This window comes from Phyllostomus discolor, chromosome 5 (genome assembly GCF_004126475.2).
Source record: "Phyllostomus discolor isolate MPI-MPIP mPhyDis1 chromosome 5, mPhyDis1.pri.v3, whole genome shotgun sequence".
NCBI classification, from domain to species: Eukaryota; Metazoa; Chordata; class Mammalia; order Chiroptera; family Phyllostomidae; genus Phyllostomus; species Phyllostomus discolor.
Window position 1 is genome coordinate 4,351,074 of NC_040907.2, and position 7,793 is coordinate 4,358,866.

The following is a 7,793-nucleotide window of genomic DNA, read 5'->3' on the forward strand; positions in this document are numbered from 1 at the left end:
GAGAGCCGCCGCCTCATCCTCTCAGGACACAAAGAGTTTTCTCAGTCCCCCCCCCCCACCCCGACACCCTGAGTGGTAGCTATCTGTTGTCCGAGAGAGAACTCTTCTATAAATGACGGTGTCTGCAGGCCGTGACACCGCTAGAATTCGTGGAGACAGCGGTTCCAGCGGCTTCCATAACGGAGATGCCCCTCGGCCCTCCCGCCCTGAGAGCCGGCCTCGACCTCGCCTCCCTGTGCTCCCGGGTTCCAGCCCCTCCCGCCCCAGCCCGGGGAAGGTGCAGCTGAAGGTCACGGCTGAGCTTCCGAACCCCGGGGCCCCCAAGTGAGCAGTCGAGTCACATTTGGGGAGGCGGCTGTCCAGGTGCCTGCTGCACCAGTGAGTCTGACCCACGGAGCCTCGCTGGAAAACAAGTTAAATGGAGTAAAAAAAAAAAATCTCTTGAAGGAAGAGAGCATCGTAGGCCGCGTGGGGCCGTCGGCAGAGTCCCTCGCGGCAGGAGCGACTTCTCATCCGAGAGTGCACTGTGGGGCTCCGGAGGGGGCTCCCAAGACACAGAGAAACAGTCCCCGATTCAAGTCCGGTCAATAATGAGGTGCCCGTCTGCTGTCAGGCGGGAAGTGAGGGGGGTGGATGCACTGGCAGAGGCCGGCCATTGAAGGAGAAAACAAAGCCGTTTAATTAATAGCGAGCGAGGGGCTCACGGACAGAGAGAAGGCCCGGTGGGAGGGCAGAGTGGAGGTTGGGGGGGGGGCCCCAAGGCCCCTTGTCGGCCCAGTGGCAGCCGACACAAAGCCCTTTGCAGCCGAAGTCTGGTCGTCGACTCAGGCTGCAGCGAGGGGTGCGAGAGACCCGCATGTTCTGTTCCGGTCAAGTTCAAAAGGCCCCAAACTGAGGCTGGGAAAATCAGATGCCGGGCGGCAACGCTTCAGTTGCACAAAATTCAGGCAGGGGCCCAGAGTCACCAGAAAGCCTTCAGTCCCACTGCCGTATGAACTAGAGAGCCAGTCCATTCTGGGACAACGAGATCCGTTTAGTTAAGAGGGCCCTTCCGAGCCCGCCATCACTTCAAAGACCCTCCCTTGGTCCTGAGACGTGGGGCCCCGTGTTTTGAAACATCCCAGCGGCCTGTGAGAGCAGTGACCGGAGGGAGAGAGAGAGTTCGTGCTGGGCCTCGCCGCTGAGAACAGGGGGTGCTTGTGCTGGATATTTTATTTTCAAAGACTGTGTGGACATGGCTGCTCTCGAAGCCATTTTTTTTTATTGCTAAAGTAGCACCCGACGGTTGTAAACTGGCAGCCACCCTCACAAGGGTACTGAAGTGGCTGAGGTCAAAGGTCGCTGTCACGCGTCCCCCCTGACACCGTGGCCCAGGGGAGGCACCCTCGTGGTCCAGGCGTGTCCTTCCGGGCCCTTCCTTCACGCAGATGCACTGTGGAAACATGGACCTCACAGGGGTGTGAGTTCCTGGGTCCAAAATCAAGGCCAACAGGCAAACCTTCCTTTCTCTCGAGTGCTGCTGCATAACCACACGCTGCTTTGCACCGTGACCCAAACCGGGACCCTTCCTCTCGGGGGAGATGACCCTGCGCCCTGCCGAGGGCTCAGGTCGAACCACATGGTCACACGGTTTCAACCCGTAGCTGCTGGGAGTCTGCCCCGAGGGAACCAAGCGCCCCGCTGGGCTGGGACCTCAGGGCCCCATCAGCTGCCGAAAGGGGCCACGAGGCCTGGCCCCTGGGGCGGCCCGTGGGCCCGGAGGGGAGTGTTCAGACCGGCTCAAGCGGTCGATGGTTTCCGAGGGAAACCTGGGAGGAAGCAGTCCGCCAGTTTCATCTGAGGCTGGGAAGACAGAGGCGCCGCCGGTGAAAAGATTTCTGGGAACCGAGGGGTGTTCCGTTTCTCTCTCAGGAGCCTGGCTCCCCGAGGCGTGGCCACAGTGCCATCCGCCCGGAAGCACCGGGATGTTTGGTCACCCTGCCACCCAGACATAATCAGAGTCTCTGGCGGGACTAGTGACAAGCATTTCTAGGAGCACCCCCAGTCGGACCTCAGTCCCACCAAAGTGGGGGACCATTGTCTACGAGAACGGAAGAGAAGCCGTCTTTGTGCCCTGGGGCTTATTTCGGCCGCCCTGTGGCAAAGGAGCCATTCAGGCCAAAAGGATGGGGAGGGAGGCCCCTGGGGCCTCCCGGCCTTGGCCACCCGTGGCACCCTCACAGCAGTGAGGGAGAGGGTGAGGGCGGGGCCTCCCAGGCGGAGGAGGTGCGGGCCTCCGGAGCCAGAGAAAGCTGCTTCCGATGCTGCGAATCTGTCCCTATCAGGTAACAGGTGGGGAGCAATGACTGAGCACCAAGAATGTGCTAAGCATCATGGGGACCGACAGACTTGCTTGGGGACAAAAGACCCACACAGATGAAGCATCTTCGAGCAGAGTAAGCCGTTGGTACGCGTGGCTGGGAGGAGACACGAGAGGGAAGGCCTGGCCTCATGAATCAGTAGGACCGGGACACGGCCCTGGGAAGCCTGCAGCCCCGGAGGGGCGAGCGGGACGCCCTGGAGGACGAGCGTGGGTCTGGGGTTAGGAGAGCCGGTTGTGCCAGGCGGGGAGAGAAGTAAGTGGGAGTGGACAGGAGGAAGCAGGGGGTCGTGGGTCCGGAAGACGAGGCAGGACGTTCAGGCTTCACGAAGGGAAATGGCCGCTGGGCCTTTGCAAGCAGACACGGGAGGGGGCGCCGGCCTACCTGTGCGGCAGAGAACAGACCACCTTCTGCACTGAGGGCGCCCCTGTATCTCTGTGGGCTCCTTGTGCCGCCCGAGTTCTCCTCGGTAACTCATCAAGCAACAGCAGAGCTGGGGGAGGGAATGGGGGGTCATGGTTTTGCACTGGGAGCGTCTGAGTGCCGGTTACACATCTCAGTGGACAGCTGCAGCGGGCAGTGAGTTGCACAGGAAAGCACAGAGAGCCGGGAGAGCCCCGCGGAGGGGATGCAGGGGTGCCTCTGGGACCCCCCAGGCCCCGCCCTCTCCTCTGGGACCTGCGGCACGGCTGCTTTCTCATTCGTTTTCCGTCCCTGAAGACCCAACCCCAAACCTCGAAACTTGAACAGGCCCCAGGTCCTCATCTCCGACTCTCAGCCATGTTTCTTCACGCGGGTGTCTCGCCAAAGCGGCTAACTCAATGATAATGAAAATACAATGTGGCTCGGGCTGGTGTAGCTCAGTGGATTGAGCGCAGGCTGTAAACCAAAGGGTTACAGGTTCGATTCCCAGTCAGGGCACATGCCTGGGTTTCAGGCCGGGTCCCCAGTAGGGGGCACACAAGAGGCAACTACACATTGATGTTTCTCTCTTTCTCCCTACCTTCCCCTCTCTAAAAATAAATAAAATCTTTTTTTTTAAAAAAGAAAATACAATGTGTCAGAATCTGGGATGCATCAAAAGCCGTGATTTTCGACCTCTTTCATCTTGTGACACACATACACTAATGACTAAAATTCTGCGGCACACCGAAAATGTATTTTTGGCCAACCTGACCAAAAACATTAGGTATCATTTTGATTCATTCACACCAGACGGCTATTGTTGTGTTGGCTGTTGTCATTTTCTTTATTTGACAGTCTAAGGGAAAGGAGGTCAGTGCCCGACTAAAGAGTCAGGTGTCGCCTGTTTTAAAATTGCTTGCGGCACGCCGGGTGAAAATTCCCGATCGAAGGCCGTGCTTAGAGAGAAACACACAACTTCTAACGCTCATATTATGAGAGAGAGGCGAGCAAAATGTCGACAACCCAAGTGTTCACACCGGGAAGTTAGCGAACCACGAGCAAACTGAACTCAGAAAGTTCAAGGGAGGAAGCGATACTGAGAAAAGCAGAAATTGATGAACAAGAAAGGGAGGGACCGGCCTTACTCTCTGACAGCGCGTCTGTGTCTACAGAAAAGCTAAAAGGGCCTAAACAAGCATCAATGAGTGCGCCCCGCGGGATGTGGGGTGTCAAGGGATGTGGGGTCCCCACTGCCCTGGCTCCTCTGGGCTCCGCCCCCGCCCCCGCTCTCCTTCCTCTTGGCCACGGCAGTCCCCACGGTCCCGAGCGCGGGCTCGGGCCCCACAGGCTCTCCGAGAGGAGGGCCCACGTTTGGACATCGGAGCTCGTCTTCCTGCAGAGCCGGGGTGACGGAGTCCCCTGCCAGCCCTCGTCCATCTGTGTGGGCCCGCAGCGTACCTGTGTGCGCACGCAGGCGGGCAGCGTGACCCCTCCCAACCCACCCCACTGCGCGCGGGTCAAAGGGAGGACCCTGTCCACCAGGAGCCGGGCTGTCCCGCCCGCCCGGGAGTCCGCGGCGCGGTGCAGCGGAAGGGCTGGCGCCTCGTGGCTCTTGCCCTGCAGGGGCCCAGCTCCCGGGGCCCGTGCAGAGTCTCAGGCCGGCTGCTGCTCGCCCGGAGGGGGCTTTGGAGATCGTGTCTGTGTGTGAGCTTGCACAAGTGTGTGCTCATCAGTGTGCACACAGTAGAGTGGAAAGCGTGTGTGAGCCCTCACCCCCTGCCAGAGACAGGAGCCTGGGGGCGCGCAGCCCTGGGTTCGAGTCCCTGCTCCCATCCCCACGGTGACTGTGGCCTCACCCTCAGGCTTCTGGGTCAAACGCACGTGGCAGGGAAAACACGCCATTCATACACTTAGGACGATGAAAGTGTATAAAAACCTTAACACAGGGCCAGGCCCGAGATCCGATACTAAAAATAACGTTATTGACTAAAAAAAAAAAAAAAAAAAAAAAAAGAATCACGTGGTCGTGTGCTTTGCAGAAAAGAGAAGTGTGCTCACAGAGCAAAAATAAAAATTCTGCCTCAGAACCACGCGTCCTCGCCAGCCAGAAAGGGCTTTAAAAGCGTCGCCTCTTGCCCCTTCGGTGCTGGAGGAGCTCGGGATGTCCTCGCCGGTCCGCCCCCAGCCCGCCCGGCTCAGGCCCGGAGAGGTGGGGCTCTTCCGCCACCTCGTGGCCACCCCGAGAAGGCAGGTGGGTCGCCGCCGGCCCTCGCCCCGGGAGGCCCGCGCCCACGCTCTCCGCTGGGCGCTCCCCTCTCCGCAGGCTGGCTCAGAGGGTCCCGCTCAGGGGTCCGCAGTGCCCGGCGCGCCTCGGCTCCGTGTCTGCGGCCCAGCGGCGCCTTCTCATCCGCCGTCCCCACTGCGGGCTCAGAGGCTGTGGGGCGGGGGGCGCCCCAACTAGGTCAAGCCGGATGTGCAGCTGAGTGAGTCCAGTCGGATCCTCGGACAGTCCCTTTGGGGCTGACCTGGTCTCTTTAGGATAACGACGACCTTCCTGGTCTTCCTTCTCCCCATCCTCTCTGGCTCGGGCTCCTGGGGCCGCCTGGTACTGTGCGCCCCGCAGGGGCCCCCAATGTCCGGTTTGGGGGGTTCCTGCCAGGCCCTGTTGCTGGGATCCTTCGCTGGTGTCCACCCGCCTCCTGGCCTGCCTGGCCTTTCACACCCCGGCGAAGGGTAGCGCCCCCCCCCCCCCGGGTCATCTCCCCAAGGGGCCGTCGGGCCATTTCAGTTCCGACCCCCATGGCCTCTACCTAGGCCTACGCTTCCCTCCGCCCCCCAAGCCGGGCTGCGGCCCCTACATCAGCCCTGGGCAGCTCATCCCAAAACAAGCTCCTTTCTGGACGGAGGGAGGCCTGAGCCTCGGTCCACGGGGTCGCCCCAGCGCCACCTTCCGCTGGGCGCCCCTCCCCCCTCGCACCTTCGCCTGCCCCCCCCCCCAACTGCCTTTCGTCCGCTCCACACCCTGCGGGTCTCCTTCCGCCCCCTCCTCGGGCCACCTAAGGACGACACCAGGAAAGCCAGTGCACACGGGGGTGGGGGGGGGGAGGGCTGGCACCTCTGCTCTGGGCTGGCCCGAGAGTTCAGGTAGGAGGGTTCTGACTCTGGAAGTTCTCACTTTGGAGGGTTCGAAAAAAGTCAGAGGAATCTTTTTTAAAGTCCTTTCTCAGCAATGCCTGAACTTCAAGCGTCCTTACTTTCTGCAACATCCCATGTTGAATGTTAACTTTTGCTTGCATAGCTTTCCAAATCATCTGTCCCCCCTCCCCCTTCCCTGCACCCCAAGCAGGTAAAAACGGAAGAGGCAGAGGACCAGCCCACTTCCTCCCGGACCCTGGGTGTGTGGGGCGTGTCACTGAGACCTCAACAATGGAATGGGAGGGGACCGCGGGCCTCTTGCGAGCCTGGCTGGGACTGAGCGGGCCGAAGGAGGTCCCTCTACCAGCAGCGACACCCTTTGGGTGTCACATGGGCTGAAAGTAAGCACCCACTGTGTTCAGCATCTTAGACGTTGAAGTGGATCAGCCAAAGAGCAGGTCATTTGTGTGTAAATACAAAACAGAAAAACATGTTGATATTTTTTCAAATGTCTGTATGACTCTTGTTTAGGGGAAAAATAAGATAGACACAGTTCTCAGGTGACTCGTCCTCCAGCACCCAGCCAGTGACTGTCGAGTTCCTCAAGGCCTCATCTGGGGACTTCTGCCACCCCTGTCCTGCTGACGACGTCCATCCGTGTCCTGTTCGGCTTCAGGCGGTTTGAGACCATAGGCCTCTGATCTCCAGACCCAGGCCTGTAGTGGCCGGGATGCCTCACAGGCCCGACATACCGGTCCTGTCCCAGAGCCAGCCTGCGACCCCCTCCCCCGGTTCGCCCAGGTGCTCAAGCTGGAAACTTCTTGGCACCACCCTCCCTCCTGCCCACGCCCCTCACCTTCCTCTACCACCAAGTCCTGCTGGTGTTACCTTCTCAATCCCCGGGGAGCTTCCCTCCTCCGGCCCCCCACACTGTGGCCCCCATCCTCTCCCACTCGGGCATCCCCCAAGCTCCCACCCGGCACACCCACCTGCCCTCCCCGTCCCTCCGACCCGTGTTCTGCCCTGAGCGCCCATGTGACTCCACACAACGTGCATGTGATGACTGTCACTTGCTCTCCAACGTCTAAGGTTCATCTCGTCCTTACAAAATGGCAGCAGCTCACGGGGCCTGTGGGCTGGGCCCGGTCTGCCTCCCAAGCTCAGCCCCACTCCCCCTGGGCTTCTGCATTCCGGCCCCACTGGCTCCCTTCAGCTCTGGGCTCACTGGTCCCTCCCCCTCCCCCGATGCAGCGCGGCTGACCCCTGCACCTGGAACTGGCCTCCCTGCCTCCCGGCGCTGGTGCCCTTCCCAACCCTCACTGGTCCTCCAGGACGGAAGGACACTCCCACCGAGCTCAGACTCCCACAGGAAGCGTCCTCAGCCCATGCTTCCCCTCGGTAGCACCCCCCGTGCTTGCCCTGCGGAGCAGCTGGTCAGTCAGGGTGGTGTCGGCTCAGCCCGCCTCACCCCCACCCCAGGGCCTCCGCACTTGCCCTCCGGCTGCCGGGATGACCGTCCCCAGACATCGGCATGGCTCAGCCCCCTGTACCTCCCGCAAGTCTGTCTTCAGACGCCCCCTTCGAGGTGAGGGCTCATCAGCCCTAGGTTTAAAACTGCCGTGGTGCCCCCTCCTCCAGCTCCGCACTCCTGAGCCCCTCCTCTGGGGGGTTGCTGCCTTCTGGCACCTTACTTATTTGTCATTTGTCTTTTTAATGTGTCTCTTCCTCCCTGTAGTGTCACGCCACGAGCAGGAACTTGTGTCTGTGTTGCTCACGGCCTTCATCGCCTCGTCCCCAGCCCCTACACCGGGGTCTGACACCCCTGTTGAGTGGGCGGGTGGGTGAGTGGGTGGGTGGGTGGGTGGGTGAGTGAGTGAGGTGCAGCAGGTGTGG